The sequence below is a fragment of the Pan troglodytes genome, chromosome 8 (genome assembly GCF_028858775.2).
Source record: "Pan troglodytes isolate AG18354 chromosome 8, NHGRI_mPanTro3-v2.0_pri, whole genome shotgun sequence".
In the NCBI taxonomy this organism is placed as follows: Eukaryota; Metazoa; Chordata; class Mammalia; order Primates; family Hominidae; genus Pan; species Pan troglodytes.
Window position 1 is genome coordinate 37,155,101 of NC_072406.2, and position 25,245 is coordinate 37,180,345.

At 39.8% G+C, this 25,245-nt stretch overlaps 1 protein-coding gene and 1 pseudogene across 21 annotated transcripts in view; both read left to right on the plus strand.

Moving 5' to 3' along the window:
- The window catches only part of KIAA1217, an 854,498-nt gene that overhangs the window by 453,846 nt on the left and 375,407 nt on the right, over positions 1-25,245 (plus strand). The gene's annotated exons all lie outside the window — the stretch shown is intronic.
- Positions 9,299-18,213, plus strand: LOC100610846 (nucleoporin NUP35-like; annotated as a pseudogene).

The following is a 25,245-nucleotide window of genomic DNA, read 5'->3' on the forward strand; positions in this document are numbered from 1 at the left end:
ATTTTGCATTCTTAACTACTGCATTCATTACTATGAATAGATTTAAAATTTTTCTTGCACAAATCGAACCGAGTTTTATAGAACACTTATGTAGTATTATATAGAAGAATTGCTACTTCTGATGCTCATCTTTTACATGTAAATAGAAAGATACAGTTTTGTAAAGCTAAAAAAAAAACTAAAGTTAAGCTTAGTGTTTTTTTTTCCATTTACTTATTGATATGGTATGAATGTTTGTTCCCTCCAAATCTCATGTTGAAATATAATCCCCAGGGTTGGAGGTGGGGCCTGGTGGGAGGTGACTGGGTCATGGGAGTGGATCCCTCATGAATAGTTTGGCGCTATTCCCATGGTAATGATTGATTGAGTTCTCGCTGTAAGTTCCCGCAAGAGTTGGTTGTTTAAGGGAGCTTGACACTGCCTCCTCACTCTCTTCTTGCTCCCTCTCTCATCAAGTGATATGCCGGCTTCCCCTGTGCCTTCCGCCTTGATTGTAAGCTTCCTGAGGCCTCATCAGAAGCCTCACAGATGCTGGTGCCATGCTTGTACAGCTTGCAGAACTATGACCCAAATAAGCCCTCTGTTTTTTTACAAATTACCCAGTCTCAAGTATTCCTTTATAGCAATGCAAAATGGACTAACACACATCATGAATTGTTTTGGGGAAAGATAGATGTATATTATTTTTTAATCTGAATATATGTTTCTGTTTCTATACAATATTCATTCCTGATCCTCAGATCTTAATCCATGTTACATATCTTAAAATGATATGGAAACTTCTGTGAGTTTTTTACTTTTTGTTGACAACAGATAAGCTCATTCTGTATTGAGGTGAGAATCTTGCTGTTGGCCTGACCTCTGCTTACTGCCTGACATCCCATTCCCTATGGAATCACAGTTAAAGTTTCCTGAATTTTACAGAAATATATGAATTATTTGATAGAACTGACAGTTTATAGAAGAGTATAATATAAACAACAATTTTTTTCCTCCTCAAGAATGGTTTTTTGTTTTTTGTTTTTTGTCTTTTTAAAGGCAGAGTCTCACTCTGTCACCCAGGCTGGAATGCAGTCACACAATCTCTGCTAACTGCAACCTCTGCCTCCTGGGTTTAAGCAATTCTCCTGCCTCAGCCTCCCAAGTAGCAGGGATTACAGGTGTTTGCCACCATGCCCGACTAATTTTTTTTTTGTACTTTTAGTAGAGACGAGTTTCACCCATGTTGACCAGGCTGGTCTCGAACTCCTGACCTCGAGGGATCTGCCCACCTCGGCCTCCAAAAGTGTTGGGATTACAGTCATGAGCCTCCATGCCTGGCCCTATTTTTTTTAATGTAAGAAAATAGAGGCAGCTTATTCATAAACAGGCATCAGATGTTGTGTGTGTGCATCTGAAGTGGCTAGAAATAAGAAAAAAAATAGACAAATTTTTATTTTAAATAAAACTAAAAATGGGAGAAGGATGGAGGGAAGTTAAGGAGTACACAAATACACATAGCTAGAAGGAATAAGATCTAGTACTCAGTAGTACAGAAGAGAAGTTATAGCAAATAATTTATATTTCAAAATAGCTACAAGAAATATTTGTGATGTTCTCAACACAAAAGAGATAAATATTTGAGGTGACGCATATCCCAGTTACCCTGATTTAATCATTACACATTGTATACATATATCAAAATGTCACAATACCCCCAAAATAAGTGCAACTATTATATAGGAAGTTTTTTTAAAAAACAAAAGGAGCAATAAGAACCAGAAGACAATAAAATCATGTAAAATTGAGCCAGATGTGAAAGGAAAAACAATAAAGCTTAAAACAGAACTAAGAGATATTCTGTATTTTTCTTTTTTCTTTTTCTATTTTTGAGATGGAGTTAAACTTTTGTTGCCCAGCCTGGAGTGCAATGGCGCGATCTCAGCTCACTGCAACCTCTGTCTCCTGGGTTCAAGTGATTCTCCTGCCTCAGCCTTCCGAGTAGCTGGAAATACAGGTGCACGCCACCATGCCTGGATAATTTTGTATTTTTAGTAGAGATGGGGTTTCACCATGTTGGCCAGGCTGGTCTTGAACTCCTGACTTCATGATCCACCCACCTCAGCCTCCCAAAGCGCTGGGATTACAGGCATGAGCCACTGTGCCTGGCTTGTTAGAAGGCAGTAAGACCTTGTCAACCAGTGTGACCATATTTAAAAAGAGAACCATCATTGAGAATCCGTTTAAGAGAATGATCATCTTACCTTCATACCTCGAGACTAGTCTGATTCTGTCTCACTGTGGAGTATGGGCCAGACCAGAGAAGGTCTGCAGGAGCAGAAGGGTTTGTTTTGAAGCCATCCTGGAGGAGTCCTGATTTCCAAGCCTACCATTCCCTCCCTCCCTTCTTCTATTCTTTCAATTGTCCTGATAGAGTGTAAGTATTAGAGCTCTCACTTGTCAGGACAGAAATCAAAATAAATTGGCTTAGGGTAGGAGTTTATAGATAATCAACTGGATATGCAGTAAAATAGCCAAGGACACATCAGCATCAGGCATGGCTGCATCTGGGATCCCTGAAGTCCTCATTAGGAATCTCCCCTCCTCCCACCATCTCTAGCTTCTGTGTGGCTTCCTTCTCGGTAGCTGAATTATCTGATAGAGCTGAAGTTCATTAAAAGCATAATTTTCCCATGACAGTCTTGATCACTGGAACTGAAGAGGGTTAGTTATCTTTCCCCAGGGGGTACAGAGGCAGCATGCTCCTGGCTGTCATTCTGGAAAATTCCAGTTCACACCTGAAATGGAAGGGAATGTTATCCTAAGTGGCCAGGAGTAGGATATGCCTGAGAGTGAGACTTAGGGGGCTAGAGAAGCTGAAATCTGACTCCCGTTCTGGGAGACAAAGCTGGAGGAACAGAGGCCAGGTGTGCTAGGAGCTGAGCAGGGAAGGATAGTAGAGTCAGGGGCAGGAGGCGCATCTGAGGCAATTGCTGCAAGTAAGTATAGGAATGTGCGCTTCTCCTGTTGTTCATTTACTTTTTGGTTGTAGAGGGTGGGGGAAGAACATATTAAAGCCAGACATCACATGCTTCATTTCACAATAGTTGGGCTGCTTGGACTGAATTTCACATATTTTATCTCATTGAATCTTTATTTTAAAAATTTAGAGTTAGCAACATTCATGATTAAGGATAAGGAGACTGAGGATTTAAGAGACTAAGAAACTAACCCATGGGCACTTATGCTGGGCAGGTATAGAATCTGACCAGAGGAGAGATTTTCCTGGAGTTCATTCACTGAGTATCTAGTATGCATCGGGCATGGTTCAAGGTTCTATGACAGGCGCTGGAGGAAGGATGTTCCAGCCACATCATACACGGCGTTGTAGGAATTAATGTACTCTAGGTGTGTGTGTGCTTCAGAGTTGATGCGTAAGAATTCAGAAGGACTTGAGGTCTCTCTGGAGAGAGAATGCTCTCTTAGCTCAAGAAAGAGTATGGCCGCCTTCTTCCCTGCTGAAATCCCTCCCTGAATTTTGCTGAGTGGTACCACGGAAGGCCCCTTGCTAGATGCACCACTGGCTCTTTGTGTTACTTTATTAGAGAATCATAGCCTTTTACAGCTACATAGACTTAGGGGGAGGATTTAACCAATCCTCTCATTTTACAGGTTAGAGAACTGAGGGCCAGATGGGATGAGTGGTTTACCCAAGATCACACAGCTGGTTAGTGGCAAAGCTATGATATGAATCTCATCTAATTCCAAATCCTTTCTATGCTCTATCTGTACTCTTCCCAACCATTTAAATTTCATGTTTGAATATCCAAAGGTAAGTTTCTTGTTGTTAACCGGAGTGGTTAAGTTTTGTGACCATAGGTCAGATCTAACATTCTAGTTTTCCTTCCTCCCTTCCCCGCTCCCTCCCTCCCTGCATGGCTCTCTCCTTCTTTTCAGCCTCCACTATCTTAAGAATGCTTTGGTTCTTAGATATGGGCAATAACCTCTCTCTTTTTCTGTAGCTCAGCATTTAGTATTCATGCAGCGAGCATATGATTTTTTCCTGATGTAGTTTTATGTATTTTAAACTCTGGTTTGACTAGTCTACATTTGCTGTAAATGCCCAGATTGCAAATGGTAGCAATGTGCTATAAAAATAAAATGTTCTTATTGTAGTAAATATCCACAGATACAGAATGAGCGCCTGTTTTATCTCCATTTCCTTTCCTTCTCATTTACTGGCTAATTACTTAGCCTTTTAAAAACCTTTCCATGTGAATCAGTATGTAAAATATTTGTCATGTGTCCAAACTGAAAGTTAATGAATTACAAAATATTCTTATTTTGTGAAATAGCATTTTATCTCTTTGTGCATGAAGTACACAGAAACAGGCAGTGGCTTTAAGTGTGATGATGGTCTTCACAAAGCAGAGATTATGTTACTTCTGTGAGATTTCTAAATCTCCCTCTATATCCAGTAATTCTCTCCTTGGACTAAATAGGGCAGAACATATTACATCTTTTCTATCCATTGTCTAACACGTAAATAAACTTTACTATCTTGTACTTTCTATTCCCTTAAAAAAAAAAACTCTTTGTAAAGAAAGATTGTGCTGATTTATTTTAAAAGCAACACTAAATCTTTCACTATACAAGGAAAACTCTAAGGTTGAACTTTTTTCTTACTAAAAACAATCTGCTCCTAGATATGGTGGAATGCTTGCTTTAATCAGGAATACAAAAGTCTTAAATGACTAATATAGAAGAGCAACAAAATCCACTCATTCTGAAGTTAAGAATAAATGTAATAACAGTCTTGTATGCAACAAAATCCTAGAAAGTCTACAAGAAGAACCTATTCAGAACAGTGCCTGCTGGGTGCAAATCCTCTGTTCTCCAGCTTTAGAGCCTACTGTCAAATTCATGAACTACTAGCCTTAGGTCAGTTTGCCCATCACAGGACTTCACTCCTTTTTACCATGAAGTCTGACTGTGGGGCTGTCTGTTTCGTTCCTGGGTTGATTGGCTACAGCTGGTCTTGGAAGCAAATAACTCTTCATATAACATTAAGGGTTGCAAATTCCTACACCCTAGGATTCACCAACAGCTGAGACAGCAGCCGGGAAGGGTTAGTTTATACTTTTGAGGGTAAGAACACCACTTGTGGTTATGTCTGTCTGGAATCTTATTCTGTGTTTTCGAGAGACATTTAACTCTAAACATTGGAAGTAATAAAAACATGTTCTGTGGTTACATGGTACCATATGTCTTTCAGAAGGCACTTGGAGCTTTACACATTTGATCTAACTCATTTTTATTTCACCTTAGTTTTAAGAAGGTACCTTGTGTAACTTTGTTCTTACTAATGTACACATACACATAATTTATAGAGAGCCGGAGACCGAGCTACTAAGGTTTTAAGCAGCCTATTATAATCCAGTCAAGGCTGAGAGTTGAATGAATTCCACTGACCTGTATATTGTTCTCAAACTTTTGTTATCTCTTTGCTAGATCACTGCTTTCTCATGAAATGCATTGTTATTGAATTACAGTAATGGAAGTTTCAGGGCTTTGGAAGCAGTTAACCCATGTGTCACTCCTGGGCCAGTGACTCTTAGTTGCATGATATACAGCTTCCCATCAAAGCCTTAGTTTGTTCATCTTTTTGGTATTTTTTAAGAAGATAATTCCCCCGGGCTTATGCCTGTAATCTCAGCACTTTGGGAGGGTGAGGCAGGAGGATCACTTGAGCCCAGGAGTTCAAGACCAACCTGGGCAACAGAGTAAGACTGTGTCTCTACAAAAAATAATTTTTTAAAAAAAGTAGCCAGACTTGGTGACACATGCCTGTGTCCCAGCTTCTCAGGAGGCTGAGGTATGAGGATTGCTTGAGCCTAGGATTTTGAGGCTGCAGTGAGCTGTGATCAGGCCACTGCACTCCAGCCTGGCTGACAGAATGAGACTCTATCTACAAGAAAATAAAAATAAAAATAAAAATAATAATGAAGAGGATAATTCCTACTTCCTGACTTAATGGAAGGATTAAATAAGATAATATAAAAGCACTTAGTGCATTGTGTGATGCTGCATACCTGAAGCACCTGGAGTAGCCAAATTCATAGAGATAGAAAGTAGAGAGGAGAGGCCGAGCACAGTGACTCACACCTATAATCCCAGCACTTTGGGAGGCTGAGGCAAGTGGATCACCTTAGGTCAGGAGTTCGAGACCTTCCTGGCCAACATGGTGAAATCCTGTCTCTACTAAAAAATACAAAAATTAGCTGGGCATGATTGTGTGTGCCTGTAGTCCCAGCTACTTGGGGAATATTTTATTTCCCAGTCTCTGAAGTTGTCTAATCAGAATAGAGAATACTCCTTGAGGCAGGAGAATTGCTTTCACCTGGGAGGCAAAGGTTGCAGTGAGCCAAGATTTTGCCACTGCACTCCAGCCCGGGCAACAGAGTGAGACTCCATGTCAAAAAAAAAAAAAAAGGAAAGTAGAGGAGTGGTAGCCAGGTGTCCAGGGAAAAGGGAATGGGGAGTTAGCGTTTAATGCATACAGAGTTCCAGTGTTGCAAGATAAAAAGAGTTCTGGAGATAGGTGATGGCGATGGTTGCAGATGAGTGTGAAAGTACTTAAGGCACTGCACTGTACACTTAAAAATGATTACGATGATAAATGTTACGGTATATGTATTTTACCACAATAATTTTTTTTAAACACTTAGTGCACTCCCAAACAACTCCTGTTAACCTGCTCCTGCCTCCTTTCCTAGTCTTCCTTTTTGCCCTTGACAAATGGCTGTCCGTAACTGGAGATAGGATCAGGGGTTATCTGAAACTCTCTGAGTTGGGCAACTTGGATAGATCCACAGAACCCTAGTTAGTGGTGCTGGATCCACAGTTGAGAAATGACAAGTACTTAGAGAACATCTAAGTTCCACATATTCATATTATACACAAGAAAACTGAGGTCTGGAGGAATTGAATGATTTGCCTAAAATGACACAGCAAATCAATGGCATAGCTGGAACCAAGACCCAAGATTACTAATTTTGAGTCCAATTTGCTTTTCAAAAAATGTCGGGGGCCGGGTGCAGTGGCTGATGCCTATAATCCCAGCACTTTAGGAGGCCGAGGTGGGCGGATCACCTGAGGTCAGGAGTTCAAGACCAGCCTGGCCAACATGATGAAACCCTGTCTGTACTAAAAAATACAAAAATTAGCTGGGCTCAGTGGCAGGCACCTGTAATCCCAGCTACTCAGGAGGCTGAGGCAGGGAGAATTGCTTGAACATGGGAGATGGAAGTTGCAGTGAGCCAAGATCAAGCCACTGCACTCTAACCTGGTGACACAGTGAGACTCTGACTTGGAATAAAAAAAAAAAAAAATCTTAGGTTTGCAACTGTCTCTGGGGATCATTTGGGCCACTCTGTGACCTGAAGTTGAGCTAAGAGTTTTCTCTATTCTGATTAGATAACTTCAGAGACTGGGAAATAAAATATTCCCTTGACAAGAAGTTGTTTTAAATAGCTTATTTGAAGTATAAATGCACACATTTATACCTTTCGTAACAGCACACATTTAAATTTTCCCATTTGATAAACCTCAACGTATGTATATACCATGAAACTATCACCACAATCAAAATAATGACAAGTCCATCACCCATTTTTAATGTTTTTCTCCATCATACCTCATCACCAGGCCATCAACTGATCTGTGTTCTGTCACTAGAAATTAGCTTGCATTTTCTAGAGTAAATGGTATCATACATACTCCATTTTTGTCTCCCTTTTTCAACCAGCATAATTATTTTGAGATTCATCTACATTTTTGCGTGTATCAATAATTCATTTCTTTTTACTGTTGAGTAGTAGCCTATTGTTTGGATATGCCATGATCTGTTTATCCATTTAACTGTTGACGTATATTTGGTTTGTTCCCAGTTTGGGGCTATTGCAGATAAAGCCAATATGAACATTCACATAGAGTTTCTATATAGAGATAGAATTCTGTATTAACCATGTGTTTCTGATATTTTGACATTTGAAACCTTGCTGATCTTAGAGACATTGCCTCTCCCAAGGTAAGCCAGTTCCTAAAGGTAACAAGACTCACCTGCCAACATCACTTTTATACATAAACTAACCAGTCCAGAGCCTGGAATCCCCCACTGCCTCTTTGATCAGACTCTTACACTCTGGGCCACTATCCACCTTCCCTAATCACCCCAGGTCTGAGTACCAGAAAACTAGGGGCAATCTGTACACCCTAGAGCCGGCTGAAACTATTCAAACTAGCCAGTCCTAAGCTCATTTATTCTTCTTATCCTGCCTCACACATTCCTTCCTGCAGAAACCACATAAAGGCTCATGTTTTCCCCTGGCTCTTCTTACTCAGGACTGACCTTGTGCTTGCTCATATGGCCTCTTTGAGTGTCATGCCTCCCATTTCTAGGGAACTGTGAGTAAAACAACTTCCTTCACAGCAGTCATTTCTGTGTCTGCATGTCTTAACATACCTGATTAAAGCACATCTTAAGTACACTTTTAAACACTCATTTTTCTTGAATAAATCCTAGGAGTGGAATTGCTGGATCATATAGTAAGTACGCGTTTCAGTTTTTAATAAATTACAAAACTGTTGCCCAAAGTGCTTGTCCATTTCACATTCTTAGCGATAGCATATGAAATTACCAGTTGTTCCACTTCCTTACCAGACTTTGGTATGATTAGTCTTTTTAATTTTAGCCATTCTAAGAACTACAGTCTCATTAATTTGCATGCCCTTAATGAACAATTTTGTTGAATATTTTTTGTGTGCTAATTTGCCATCCTTTTATCTTTCAGATGTATCCATAGAAATCCCTTGCATACTTCTTTATTGGGTTGTTTATTTTCTTACTGTTGAAATTGGAAAGCTCTTTCTATATTCTAGATACAAGTCCTTTATCAGATGTGTGTTTTGCAAAGAACTTCCCCCAGTCTCTGGCTTGTCTTCTTGTTCTCTTAACAGTGTCTTTTAGAGAGCAGAAGTTTTACATTTTGATGAAGTCAATTTGTTCTTTTATGGATTTTGGTTTTGGCATCATATCTAGGAAATCTTTCCTTGACCCAAGGTCACAAAGATTTTCTCCCCTGTTTTCTTGTAGTATACCTGGGATTTGTAAAGATATATCTGAGAGAAGATACAAGGATGGCAAATTAGCACACGAAAAAAATTTTCAACATAATTGTTTAGTAAGGGAATGCAAATTAATGAGATTATAACTCTCAGTATAGCTAAAATTAAAAAGACTGATTATACCAAGTGTTGGTGATGAAGTAGAGCAACTGGTACTCTCATATGATATTTCTAAGAATATAAAATAGAAGTTCCTGATGCAATGGCAGCCTTTGCCATGGAACTCCAGGTGCCTGCATTAGGATCTGAACCAATGATGCTGGCTTCATCTCCAAAGCCAGGAGTTAATGCCCAGTTCTTACCTGGATTTTGAATGCGGAATTTGCCAGCCCTGGTGACTCCACAATCTCGATCAATTAGTGGCCCTTCAGTAGGAGTAGTGGAAATGAGATCACCTTTACTTGCAGGTGGGTCACCACCACAACCAGTTGTACTAGCTCATAAAGATAAAAGTGGCGCTCCACAAGTTAGAAGTATATATGATGACATTTCTAGCCTGGGATTTGGATCAACACCTTTAACTTCAAGAAGACAGCCAAACATTTCATGATGCAGAGTCCTCTTACTGGAGTTACATCTACTCCTGGAACAGGGCAAAGTACGTTTAGTCCAGCAAATGTCGGTCAGTCATGAAAGATGACATTTTCTCCTTCCCGGTTGGATCCTTTTTATACTCAAGGAGATTCTTTGACTTCAGAAGGTCACCTTGATGACACTTGGGTGACTGTGTTTGGGTTTTCTCAAGCCTCTGCTTCCTACATATTATTACAATTTGCACAGTATGGGAATATCTTAAAACACATGATGTCTAACACAGGAAATTGAATGTATATTCATTATCAGTCTAAACTGCAGGCTCGGAAAGCCTTAACCAAAGATGGGAGGATTTTTAGAGAATTCATCATGATTGGTGTAAAACCCTGTATTGACTAAACTGTAATGGGAAGCACTGACCGACGTGCTTTATCATCTCCATCTTTTGCCTTTACACCACCAATCAAAACTTTAGGTACACTAGCACAACCTGAAAGTACTCCTAGGATTTCTGCCATGAGACCTCTTGCTACAGCATACAAAGATTCTACTAGTGATTATCAGGTTATTTCTGACAGATGAAAATCTTGTATCCAAAGCAATGGAGTACATGTCTGGCCGGTAGTAGAAGACCAAGGAGGAGGTTGTTACACTAAAACAGAGTTAGCAGAGTGCTGCTGGTTCCTTCGGTTAGTTATATAACTGTTCCTGCAGTATTGGACAGTTATACTTCTTTTAGGAAGAAGCCTTTTTCATTAAAGATACAGCCTATTTGTAGCTCGCACTTTAAAAGATGCTTGAGATACATTTTAAAGAAAACTAAAAATCCCTGTAAATAGAATTTTGTGCTTTCTGTAACAGTGCATGCTTCAACACAGAAAACTCAGCATTGATTATTGTAAATTAAGTAACTGAAATTCTGGTGAGACTTCATAGTCTTCATGAGAAGGTGGGGGTGAATATCATGAAAGGGGACTATAGTTATTTCTACCAAGACACAAAGGTTATAATTAGCAATTTGAATTATGGTGTTTTAATTTAGATAGTATTTAATATTATAATTATCCTTGTTTGTATATGTCCTGTCACAGAGTGTTCTCTTGGTGTATTCAAAAATCAGCATTCTTTTAAAAAAACCTACTACTACAGTTTCTTCATAATAAACATTGTCAATTATTTTAAAAAGAATATAAAATGGGACACTTTGCACAACAGTTTGCTAGTTTCTTAAAAACTTAAACACATAGGATCCAGCAATTCCACTCCTAGGATTCACTTAAGAAAAATAAGTGTATAAAAATATACCTAGGATTTGTTTTAACAGTTTTGAAGGCTGGGGGCGGTGACTCATGCCTGTAATCCCAGCACTTTGGGAGGCCGAGGCGGGCAGATCACGAGGTCAGGAGATCAAGACCATCCTGGCTAACACGGTGAAACCCCGTCTCAAAAAAAAAATGCAAAAAAATTAGCTCGGCGGGCTGGCAGACCCCTGTAGTCCCAGCTGCTCAGGAGGCTGAGGCAGGAGAATGGTGTGAATCCGGGAGGCAGAGCTTGCAGTGAGCTGAGATCACGCCACTGCACTCCAGCCTGGGCGACAGAGCTAGACTCCGTCTCAAAAAAAAAAAAAAAATAGTTTTGAAGTTTTAGGTTTTACATTTAGTTCTATGATATATACAGTGTCTATGATGCATATTTAGGTCTATGATATATATAGAGTTTTTATCTGGTGCAAGATACCCATTGAAGTTTGTTTCCTTCTTTGATATCTAATTGTTCTAGAACTACTTGTTGAAAAGCTTATTTTTTCCCCATAGAATTGCCTTTGTACCTTTGTCAAAAATCAGTTGTCTATATAATATTAGTGTGGGTATGTTTCTGGATTCTCTAGTCTGTCCCATTGATCTATTTGCCCATCTTTTCTCTGTTAATTCCATGCTGTCTGGATTACGATAAATGCATAAGGCATGACATCAGTTAGTGTTAGTTCTCTAACTTTGCTCTTCTTTTTCAAAATCGTTGTGGCTATTCTAGGTTCTCTCCAATTAATGAGCATTTTGATATCATTTAACAAGCATTTAATAATATCTTGTCAATTTCTACAAAAAAAAAAGCCTTCTGGAATGTTTATAGGAATACATCAATTTAGGCAAAAATGATATTTTAGCAATATTAATTTTTCCAACCTAAGAATGTGGCATATATCTCTCCATTTATTTAGGACTTCTTTAACTTTTTAAGCCATGTTTTATACTCTTGGTGTACATATAGTACACATCTTTTGTGAAATTTATCCTTAAGTATTTCAAGTTTTGGATGCTATATGAATGGTATTTTTTTCTTAATTTCAATTTTCAACTGGAAAAAAACCTTGTTACTTCAAACTTGAATGCTGTGTTTCCATAGAGAACAGTAAAACAATAGTTTCCCTGTTCTGTTTTGGCTCCTATCTCTCTAAAGAAGTTCTACAAATGGATTTTCCTCTCGGCCTTTCAAACTAAATGCCAAGAGTCCTATAATGAGGCTGAAAATGTGACCATATTGCCCAGAAGGAGCTAACTGTGCTGTCCTCTTTTGCAAAAGCAGCTGAATAAATTGAGTATATTAGAGACACAAATTTCTAGGACTTGTAAGGATTCTGTCAAAAATGTGTAACAGGGATGAATTACTCTTGCCCTGAGAACTTCAACTTTTGCACTTCCTGACTTTGCTGTGGCTAAAATTGAAATACCAAAGTGGTATTCCCCAAAGTGTTTGAATTTAATAGCATTAATGACTAGGCCCCTACAAGTCTATAAATTCTTATTTGAAAATTCAGCTATTCTATTTGTACTTTCTGTGAGTGCTTGACTTTTAGTTTCCTACCTGTAAACTTTTCAAAAAGCAAATAACCTCACCTCAGACATCAAGTCCTTGTAAGGAGTGAGTGAGCAGCCCTACCTCCCTAAAGAAACAGCTATACTCAGGAGAAGTCTTGTGGTTTAAATTTAGCTGGGTCTTATCTCCTTCTATTCCATTTAACTATTATGCTCTCAGAGCCTTGGGGAAACATGTTCTGGGAAACTCCTTCGCCATAAAATGTTAAGAACAGAGAGCAAGTTAACACTTCTAAGACCATCCACATTTCAAAAGACAGTAATTCTAATGTACAGGCATTCATGGTAATGGTGGGTTTCAGGCATTGTGGGAAGGAGAGACAGAATAGCAAGAGAGCCTTTCAGCATCCCCTGTGATGTCATCATTAGTCTTGCCTTTTAGATGATCTGGTCCAACCTTCACCTCTGACTTTGTGAACGCTGGGCTCTACGTCCTGAAATACACTATTAACACACACAAGACTTTTCTGTCCCTGTGTCTCCAACTATGTGACAATGGATCATGGATTTTGTTTTGTTTTGTTTTGTTTTACTTTCCAGGAAACAACTTTCACAGGAAAGTTGAGAAGGTATAAAGATATAAAGTTATAAAGATATAAGTTGAGAACACAATACTCAAAGTCGCAATAAAGAAAGTTCAAGTCTAGGTTGAGTTGACGTTGTTACCATTATTCAACCCCTTCCTTACCACACCAGCCTCTCAGGCACTGGCATTATTTGGTGACATTGATTAAGCCTCCACTGTTAAAGCTTTGATTGTCCGTTATCTTTGAGATTCAATGTTGGGAACCAGGAAGGACACCCATAGAGACAAGAGGAATGTAGAACCAAGCTCAGCTCTTCTCCTGAATGAGGCATAATGGTTCAAAGTAGATGGATAAGAAATGATACGAGCTAGATAGAATCACTTTAGAAAAGCTTTATGAATCTGATGAGCTCAAACTTAACAATGAAGAAGGAAACAGATGCAGTCTAGCAGAAAAACAAAGGAGGTATATCTGAGGTGCTCAGTGATGCTTTCTAGACCCAAAGCACACCAGCACAAATAAATCCCACTCCCTAAACTGCAAGTATTTTGAAGTGTCCACAGCCCTGGAACTGGTTAAGAAAACATCAAATTTGGGTTCAAAGGTACTTTCAAAAATCCTTTCTACAGAATCCAGAATAAACTTGTAACAGGGCAGGGAAAGAACAGCCTCTGGAAATTTCCAGTCCTCCGAAAGCATAAGACAGCAGCAGGAGACTGTGCATGTTTAAAGGAAGTCTGCCTAAAGCCATGCTTTGTATTCACTCCTCTCTGTGAACATCAAACTGCTGCCATGCCTTTGTTGCAGTTTTGCCAAGGGAAGTTGAGCACAGGCTAACAGCCTCCATGAATCGTCCTTGAGGAGGCGTTGTTGGCATTTGGCAGAAACATTCTCCAACCTCTTCATCCCTGTGGCAGAGCCTGAGCTCAGGCAGGCCCTGGAGCAAGCAGGTGCCTGTCTCTCCTCTGTGCAAGGAGTGAGAAGGTAGCATTGTCACTAAGTAATGCAGCCCATCACATGGTACCTAGGATGATTTCAAGGAATTAAAGCACAATGCCTATATTAGTTATCTGTTCTGCACAAAAAATTGCCCACCAGAATAGCAACATGAATCATAAATTTTTATTATCTCACAGTTTCTGGATGTTAGGAATCTGGGAGCAGCCTAGCTGGGTGGTTCAAGCTCAGGATCTCTTGTGAGATTGCAGTCAAGCTTTTGGCTAGGGCTATAGGTGTGTGAGGCTAAAAGATCTGTTTCCAAGCTCTCTTATGTGATTGTGGGCAAGACTCAGTTTCTTGCTGGCTGTTGGCTGAGTGTCTCACTTCCTTGCTATGTGGGCCTTTCCAAAGGCTGCCTGAGCAATTTCATGACATAGCAGCTAGCTTTCCCCTGAGGACATGATCCAAGAGAAAAAGACCAATATGGCAGCCACAGTCTTTTACAATCCATCTTGGAAATGACATGGGAAAAAATCACTTTTGTTATATTCTGTTGGTCATACAGACCAACTCTGGAACAATGTAGAAGGGGAGTGTCAGGAAGCAGGCATCACTGGGGACCCTCTTGGAGGCTGCCTACCACACTTCCCTTCCAACAGTGCTAAGAACACAGTTGGCCCCAGCCTTCGATATAATGTATATCAGGTAACACTTTTTAGAGGTACTGCAATGCAGTGGCAAGACTAGTAGACTGCTAGTAAAGAGATTTTGATTCAAGTTCAATTCTGACAATCAAAAATGCTCTGTGTCTTTGGAATGCTGGTTAACCTTTTTGCCCATCTGTTATCTCATCTGTAAAATGAGACTATTGTCATTAATGGCCTCAAGGATGTCTCTCAACTCTCAAATTCCATCTCTTCATTCATATATCTTAATTGCCATTAAGAAATATGCCATTTCAGGCATGAAAGTTATGAAGGTGATTTTGTTTTACAAAATGGACAATTTTCCAATGAGTTTCCCTTGTTTTAAAGTAATAAACCAACTGGAGAAATGGCACCCTAGAGTTTTCTTGAAGCTTATTTCTTTTCCGTTCATTATTCATACTTTAGTAAGTACGCCTCACAATAACATACTGTTATTTGCATGATGCTTTAAAGTGTAGTACACATATTTTACATATGCAAGTGAATTCATCTGTAAACCACATTAGGAAGGTATTAGGCTTGGAAAGCCTTCCAGCTTCATTCTCCCATTACCTAGTGGCTGATGTTTGCATGGGTGGCAATTTGGCCAGAACTACAATAGCCTTCTAATAAAGACACTCCCAGGCACATGGCCCAAATAGATGGGTGAAAAAGGCTTCCTCCTGTCTAAAATCTCTAAGTGAGGCACAGTGACACATACCTGTAGTCCCAGCTACTTGGGAGCCTGAGCTGGAAGGATCACTCACTATGTTGCCCAGAAGTTTGAGTCCAGCCGGGGCAACATAGTGAGACCCTGTCTCTAAAATTAATTAGTTTAATTAAATAAAAAATAAATTTCTAAGTCTAAAGAGACAGCTGCAGTGGCCTACCATACATAGAGTAGACTAGCAATGGAATGAACAGTGAACTCTTCATCTCCTGTACTAGCCTAGAGTGAGCTAAGGACAGGGGACAACCTCTTGGGAGACTGAACTTCTAAGATGAGAATAGGAAAGCCACCCAGTTGCTTATCGTTTAATTACTTGAACAAGATGAACAGGCTTTCGCCCCAGGACATTTGTACTTGCCCTGCCTGGGAATCACTTAGGTTCAGTTCAAGGATCACATTTTCAGATTAGCCTTCTCTAGCCACTAATCTTAAGTGACATCCTCTCCCCTACAGGCATTCTCTACCACACCCTATTTTACTATCTTGGTAGCCCTATCTAAAATCATCTACTGGTGTACCTGTTTCAAGAGTTCGCCTCCAATAGAGTGTAAGCTGTCTGAGAGAGGTAACCCCATCTATCCTGGTTACTGCCACATCTCCAGTCTGGAATAGTTCTTGGTGTAGAGTGGGCACTCAATAAATATTTGTTAAATGGATGAATGAATAGGTCAGTCTGAAAAAGCTTGTAGTTTGATGGATGTGAGTTTCAGGAGACACTTAGATAGTAGTGGAAAAGAATATTAAATGGACCTATTTTCTGTTCCCTTGGAATTGGCAAGTAGGGGTGAAATCTGAGAACAAAGAGACTTGTGTATCCCACGTAATTAAGATAACCCCCAACAATTGGGAGCAGACACCCCCCTCAGGGATTCTAGGTGGAAAGGCCCTGCTATCAGAACCAGTTGTGCCCCAGGAAGAAAAGAAGAAGAGAGAATAATATTTCTGAACTATTTGGGACCACTCAATGGATGCCATGCTCATTGTGACAGGGGATACTCTCCCCTGGAGACAGGAAGGGTGCCTTCCCCTTCTTGAAGCCAAGGGAAGATTGCATTGAAGAGAAGAGTGCTGGCAAAAGTGGAAGACTGGTACCTCTTTGGCTGGGCAGATGTCTGCTTAGGGAGCAAACAAATAGTTCAGTTCCTCAGCTTTGTTAACCTGGGGAAAAGCGAATAAGAGAAAAATGGCAGAGTAAAGCAAAGAGAAGTGGCCAGGAAGCCAACTGTACTTACACTGCATGGAATGGCAAGGATGGCGGTGATTCCTACATAGACCATAGACAGGCTGGTGCCATCTTGAGAGTTCTCCACCAGCCCACAAGGCTCCCAAGTTTCTTAGAGGATCCACTTGTATCTGTAAGGGTGGAAGAGTATTGCTGGGAATGGAAGAAGTTGAATAGGAGCATGACCTCTCACCTCCAGGAACTGTCCGCACCCTGGTCTGGCACCCAAGATCCACATGTGGATGGCTGTCACACAAGAGATGCTAGGAATGTGTCAGTGTTAGTGCAAGATGCAAAAAACAGAAAACGAAAACCACCCAGAGAGGATTCGCCTAATCCCTCTCCACTAACCCAGACCCACCAAGGAGCAAGATTTTGAATGGAGGTGGAGGTGGAGGACCCAGAAGCAGAACATTTTCTGTACCCATGGGGTATACCCTGAGCCATCGCCCAGCCTGCACCAGAGAAAAAGAGATTAGATTTAAGCTGGATACAAAATTCGAGTTTTAAACTGGCCCAGACTTTTTGTAACTCCAAGTGACCAGAAGTTTATAGGATCTTGCTCAGGTATCATTAAGGAACAGGAAAATGGTATTTGACAGGGCATGGTTGAAGGCCATAACTGGAAAAATTAAACAAATGAAACTATTTCATGTTTTGAACACTGAGTTCAAACTATCCAATCTCCTAACTAGAGCAGAAAAAAAGCAGTTTGCTGAACCTTTAGCAAGAGAGTTCTTCAGGCATTTGATTTATCTTTGGGTGAACTTTGCTGGCTTTTATCAGTGGCCAAGGTGACAAGACAGTTTATAAAAAGCAAGACTCAAGACACACCCTTGGTGCTGTAGACTCAGTTGCCTTTCTTCTTCCACGCTCCATCCTCCTCCCCACCTCCAATTTTTTAAGAGTCAAGAGAGAAAAGGATTAAAAACTTGTTTTTTGAAAGTCATTTTTCTGCAGCTTCAAAGGACTTTTTAGACATTTGGACAAATCGTTTTTAAAATTTCAAGGATACTTTTTAATAAAACTGAGTGATTGAAAAAAAAAACACCACCCTCATTTCCTCCTTCCTTGATAAATAAATCACCTTAATAAAGAAATCACCTGTGAGATTGTTTCTGAGTGGGCGTACAACCTAGGAAGGCATTTCCTGTGGCTGTTGAAAACTAGATTAAAAGAAAATGCACTGAAATTCATGTTAAGAATAATCTCGGTTGTTGATTAACGGGTACAAATATACACTTAGATAAAAAAATAAGATCTGGTGTTCAATAGATCAGTAGGGTGACAATAGTCAACATTATCAATTGTATATTTCAAAATAGGGGCCAGTCGTGGTGGCTTACTCCTGTAATCCCAGCACTTTGGCAGGTCAAGGCGGGTGGATCACTTGAGGTAAGAGTTCAAGACGAGCCTGACCAACAAAGTGAAACCCCATCTCTACTAAAAATACAACAATTAACTAGGCGTAATGGGGCATACCTGTAATTCCAGTTACTTGGGAGGCTGAGGCACAAGAATCACTTGAGCCTGGGAAGTGGAGGTTGCAGTGAACTGAGATCATGCCACTTCACTTCCAGCCTGACTCAGTCTCAAATTAAAAAATTAAAAAGTTTTAAAAAGCTAGAAGGGCATAATTCAGATGTTCCTAGCATATAGAAAACATAAATATTTAAGGTAATGGACATCCCAATTACCCTGATTTGATTATATGGATGTATCAGATTATCACATGTGCTATAAAACTATGTACAGCTATTATGTATCAACAACAAAAAAATTAATCATTTTTTTTAAAAAAGAATAATTTTGATCAGAAGAAACACATTTCAGGTGCTGATAGCTGGAGAAGAAAGCTGCTTTGGAAAGGGATGGCAGTGAATAAGTTAAAAATTAAGCATACAGCTTTAGGTTTCACATAATCTCTTTTTAAAAGGAAAATACATTTCCTGAATGATTAAAAAACAGGAAACACACTTACTTTTTTTAAAAATATATTGAATGACAGTCAACTGGTAAGATTCCTTTCTGCTTGGACTTCTCTAGTCTTTGTTTTAGGTTCTCTCCTTTTGCAAATTCCTTTCATCTTTCTGATAAAAAGCACTGAATAACAAAATAACACTTAGAAATATTAGAAAGGTTTGGTGTGTATGTGCGTGTGTGTGTGTGTGTGTGTGTGTTACTTTAGATGTTACAAAAATATGAAGCAAACCAATGCCCTATATTTGTCCTCTCACAATATTGTAGGATTCAAAGGTGTCATAGCATTGGTGAAGTCATTTGTTGGTAACAGCACAAACTCAGGATGTCTTTATCTTTCCTGTAGTTCTCTACAACATGTGCAAACTAGAGCCCAAGATGGAAAGGCCTCCTGTCCCTTTCTAGCAGTCAAGGGGTGATTATCTTGTAGAGGGACAGACCCAGGCCCTCTCGCTTCTGAGAGCTAAGTGTTTTTCCACCTTTACCCAACTTGGACAACTGTGAAGAACTCAGTAGCCTTCCATTATTATGTTTATATTCATGAACAAAACTCTTTCCTCACTGACACTACTCCCCTCCCTCACACAAACTCAATGTTTTCTAGTGATCATTTAGAACAATACAGGCATGTCTTAGTCTGTTTTGTGCTGCTGTAATGGTATGCCACAGAGAAATTTATTGGCTCATAATTCTAGAGGCTGGGAAGTCCAAGATCAAGGGGTTGGCATCTGGCAAAGTCCTTCATGTTATGTCATCCAGTGGTGGAAGGAGCAAGTGAGTGCAAGAAACCTCAAGATGGGAGCCAAACTCAATTTTATAACAAACCCAATCCTGAGATAACGTTACCCATCCATGAGAGCAGAGCCCTCACGAAAACATCTCTCATGAGGCCCCACCACCCAACAGTATTGCACTGGGGGTTAGGTTTCCAACATATGAACCATGACCTCTGTTAATGGATAGAACATAAGGATTCTAATTCTGGCAGATTCTTCACTCTCCAGATATTACTGAACTTGAATCCTGGGGATTGCTAGGGGTATGTGACACGAGGACCTAAAAATTATAAGATTTGAATTATTCATCACAATGATAAAAATTATGACCATCAATTAAGCGCCTCTAGATGTCAGGTCATAGAGGTATAGGTGTATAATTTTTAATCCTAAAGCTTACTTATAAGGAGGGAATATTTTTTCAGACAAGAAAAACTGAGGCTCCATGAAAGTAGTAACTTGTCTAAGCATGCACAATTAGAAAACAGATGAACTGGGATTCAGTCCTGAGTTTGACTACAGCATGGCCTCTGTCCAAAGAAAACTCTTAAGCAGAAGCTGAAATCCAGCAGAACATTTCCTCTGTGCTATGGAGACCTTTGTGAAACAGTGGGGGTGTGGACCATTCTCTCCCTTCATGGGACACCTACATTTTTCTTAAAAGAAACGTGACCAGCTGAATGGCTGATTATTTAAAAATTGGGTCCTTTTCTGTATGATAAAGTGAAGTGGGAAGAACGAGCAGACTGGCCAATATATCAAAGGATTTCCTGACACTCCCCAGAAGCAGAAGACAGGCTGTCCCTGTTTCCTCTGTTCACTGAAGCCAGCCTCGGTTCTCTCCGGCCACTGACATTATCAGTGTTCACACACATTAGCCTCAAAGGCTGTCCTACATAGCAGAGCACTTTACCTCTCACTTCCTGGAGAAATTATTTTTCTTTTCTTAAGCAAAGGAAACTCCATAATCTAAAGAGGCCATTTTTCATCTGGATCATCAAGCAGTGGCTCTGAAGGTGTGCTTAAGTTCACTCTTAGGTGTGCTTGCCAAGCACACGATCTAGGTGCTGGCAGAGCACAGGGTCATTCAAGTGCATAATTCACAAGACTCTAGCTGCCAGCCAGTGGGACCTGGAGAACCAGGCAGGAAGCGCAATTGATATAATGAGCATAGTTAACCCTTCAGAAACATGAGATACAATAACATTTTCAAAAGTCTTCAACATGTCAAATGTTTGTGCTGTGCCCAATGTTGATCTTCATTTATTATTTATCTGCTATCTTTAAATTGCCTGGAGCATTAAAGCTCAGAACTTTAAGGATGCCAGTAAATGTACCATTGCTTCTCATCACACTTGGCATAAAAGTTTTTGAGGCCTCAATGGTTTGGCCCATGCCCGTTCTTGCTGACCCATGCTCCATCACTCAATTCTCATTCTCTCCATTCTAGTCCCAACGGCTTTCTTACCCCCAGTCACCCTCCCACCCACCCTCTGAATAAGACCGCCATCAGTCTCTAGCATATATTCTGCTTTATCTTTCTTCACTGCATTGATCACTCATTGTTTACCATTGTCTTCACCACCAGAAGGCTATCTCTGTGAGGATAGGGAATTCGTTTTGTTCCCTGCCATAACTGAATACCTAATAGTTATCCAATAAATTAAAAATTCACGATGAATTAATGAATGAAGTGTAAATCTGGAAAAGATGGTTGTATTCAATCAGCAAGTCCATCAAATTCTGCAGAGTATTTAACTTGTCCAATGTTTGCTGTGCCAGGGTCTGCACAGCCCTCAGGCATCCTAGGTTACCAGGACCCTTCCAAGGAAAAGGGTGCTTCTCGTAGACAAAGATGAGCTCCTCTCCCAGTCTGGGTCATCATCTGGTTTCCATGGCAACCCATATAAAGTGCCTCTGACCCTGAGCAATTTATAGGACATAAAGTATTCCACACTTATAAAACAGTAAACAACAACAAAAAGAAAATTTAAAAAACGAAAAAACACCTAAGCTCCCTAAGTTACTATTTTGGAAGATAATTTATTAGTATTCAAAAAGCTTTAAGGGATACTTTTCATAAACACGCTATATCTGATAGCAGTGGTTGATTGTGTTATGTAAGTGCAGCTCTCTGCTAGCCATGGAAAATGTAGATTTTATGCTAGTAAAGAGACTATTGGTTGTGATTATCTACATACATCCATGCTTTATACAAAAACCCATATTAAATTAAGAGTAACATTTTCCAATGCTAGTTTCTGTCCTAAATACAGCAGTGTTGAAAAGACTTTATTCTACATTCAATATTTTGCAGCACTGGTTGCTTTTTGCTGGGTGGTAAGTTGGGGCTTCAGAACAAGGAAATAAATAGACTCGCTCCTGAAAGGAGGAGAGGAAGGTGGGACTCCCAGGGGAAGCTGGCCTTTGTGTTTGATGAATGAGTCTTTTTCAAGTATCTCCGTTGTTTGGTTTTTCAAAGAAAACAGAGACACTCTCCAATCTGTTTCCAAGCTCATTGTGTGAAATTTGCCTCGTTTGGGAACTTCATTATTTTCCTGGCTGTGAAATATTGAGTCAGTGGGTTTCGCAGGAATGCACTGTCTGAGGGGAGGCTCTTTGACAACGTCCCCACTATGAAGGCCAAGGATGGGTGCACAGTAAATAAGTCCAAAGTCAGTGATATAGAGAGGACAAAGGCAGTAGTGAATGGACATGATGGTCAAAAGACCCTCACTGCTTCTGACTCTATATAAATAATCTCCACTACCTCTGCTGCTTATAGAGCAAAAGATTTAAGTTGCTGCCATTCATTTCTATTCCGAGATGACTAGAAGTTCCCAAATCCAAATAAGTGCCCTATAAACTTGAAGAAAAGTCTACATGGATTGAAATTTAGAAACCTACAAAATAGTAGTGTGTAGCTGTGAGATATCCTCCCTGGAACTGTCTTATGAGTGAAGGGGGCCCACATCCTGTGGGTGCTCTGGCTGTGACATACCCTTGAACGCATGCCCAGTTGGGCCTGTTCTGTTCAGAGATGTGTTCTGCCCAATAATGCTGAGTAGAAAAGCAAATTTCAATGTTGTTTTCTAAACACTCTATTTTCTCTAAATGGCATCAGCAAAACTAAGACTTACTAACCCATTGGGGACCCCTAAAAGCTTAGATTGGTAGGATCAATCTGCCAAGACCAAAGAAGGCATCAAGCACTTCATTCACTCAAAGACATAATCAGAATTATCTTCAGCCAAATTAGGTACTCCCAGAATGTGAGTGCTCAGAGCGAATGGGTTTGTGATGACATTGTTATCATGATCATCATCTTCTTCATCATCAGCTTACAACGAGTTTATAACACCAAAATACATGGCTCTGATAAGCAACAGGAAACATTTTTATTGAAAAACTCTCATAAATAGGGAATATAGCATGTCTAGAAGGGACTCCATTAGTCTAGATATTTACAAAGTCTTCATGAAATATTTTAAAATAAATGATCCTAATAAAAAGCATTGGAAGCACGTAAAATTTTAAAAATTGAAAATGTTTAATTTCCAAATTACAATAAATGTTTTTAAAAGTTAATATTGTTTTTCCTTCAATAATAATGATGATCGGCTGGGCACGGTGGCTCACGCCTGTAATCCCAGCACTTTGGGAGGCTGACGCGGATGGATCACCTGAGGCTGGGAGTTCGAGACCAGCCTGACTGACATGGAGAAACCCCGTCTCTACTAAAAACACAAAATTAGCCGGGTGTGGTGGTGCATACCAGGAGGATGAGGCAGGAGAATCACTTGAACCTGGGAGGCGGAGGTTGCAGTAAGCTAAGATTGCACCATTGCACTCCAGACTGGACAACAAGAGCAAAACTCCATCTCAAAAAAGTAAATAAATAAATAAACAAATAAATAAATAGATAAATAAATAAAAATAATGATGATCAACACCATAATAAAAAATCATAGCAAAAAGCTAGAAGTTATTGAAACCTTCCTGCAAGCTAGGAACGGTAGGGAGGAGTTTACACGCAATGTCTTAATTTCATCCTCACAACATCCTCTGAGGTTGGGGCTATTATTATTCCCATTTAAATAGAGAAGAAACTGAGGCTTAGACATGGCAAATGGCTTAACAGAGATCATACAGTTGATATGTGATGAAACCAAAAATTAAGCCCCAAACTTTGGCTATTATACTGAGAGTATAATTCACACAGGTAGTACAGAAAAGAAGATAATAAATTTGAAATTCTTGGTTTCTATTGAGACAGCAACCATTTAAATGGGAACTATGGGCTTTTTCTGTCTTGCCCCATCATGGTGGAAAAGGAGAAGAGATTTACAGGAAACGCTGTCAAATAATTTGTCACTCCTGGAGGAACCATTTTCCTATGACCACTATGCCAAGAGGATATCTTTCATGTCCAAATTCATAGAGACAAGATAGACTGCTCTGGGATTCCGAAGGGAGAAAGCATCTCAGTAACAATTTTGAGAAGCAGTTTGTGTAGTCCCTAAGAGCACAAAAACCAGAGCCAAATTCTCTGGGTTCGGGTCTTGACCGCAGTGCATCCTAGCTGAGTTGCCTTAGAAAAGTTGCTTAGCCTCTCTGTGACTCTATTTTCTAATCTGCAGAACTGAGACAATAACAGTACCTATTTTACTGAGCCATTGTGAGATTAAATGAGTTAACATCTGTCCAATGGTTAAACACGCTTAGCACATCATAAGACTATATAGGTGTTGGCCATCACTAGTACCAACATTGAAATAACCTGTTGAAGATCTGAAGGACACAGTTGACCAGAGACATCAACATTGTTCACAGTTCCCTACCTGTGCACAAGTTCAAACTCAGGCACTCCATATATTTTGTTTTTACAGGTATTTGGAACCTGCTTTTCACTTCTGTTTTCTCTATTTGATGTGATACTTCAGACCTGCTCTTGACTGTCTGGCTCATTCCTAAGTGAACTGTGGACTGTTCCTTTGTTTTGTATCCAGAATTATGAGTTTCAATGAAGTTATTAACAAGACAATTCCCATAAGCATAGTACCCTAAGCAGGGGTCCCCAACCCCCAGGCCATGGACTGGTACTGGTTTGTGGCCTGTTAGGAACCAGGCTGCACAGCAGGGGTGAGTGGCAGGCCAGCAAGTGAAGTTTCATCTGTATTTGCAGCCGCTCCCTATCACTCGCATTACCTCCTGAGCTCCACCTCCTGTCAGATCACTGGTGGTATTAGATTCTCATAGGAGTGTGAACCTGATTGTGAACTGAGCATGTGAGGGATGTAGGTTGCATGCCCCTTATGAGAATCTAATGCCTGATGATCTGTCACCGTCCCCTATCACCCCCAAATGGGACCATCTAGTTTCAGTAAAACAAGCTCAGGGCTCCCACTGATTCTACATGATAGTGAGTTGTATAATTTTTCATTATATATTACAATGTAATAATAATAGAAATAAAGTGTAAAAATAATAGAAATAGAAATAATAGAAATAAAATAATAGAAATAAAGTGCATAATGCACTTCAATCATCCTCAAAACCACCCCCTGACCCTCGTCTGTGTAAAAATTGTCTCCCACAAAGCTGATCTCTGGTGCCAAAAAGGTTGGGGACCTCTGCTCTAAAGTTACCAAGACTACTTAGATGATACCATAATAGTTACAGAATCTAAGACTTCCAGTTCTAAAGAGATCATCTGGTTCAATACTCTACCTAAAAGATGGTTCAACTTTATATATTAAAATATTTCATAGACACTCAAAGTAGAAACTGATTCTAAAACTGGAATTGTTCCT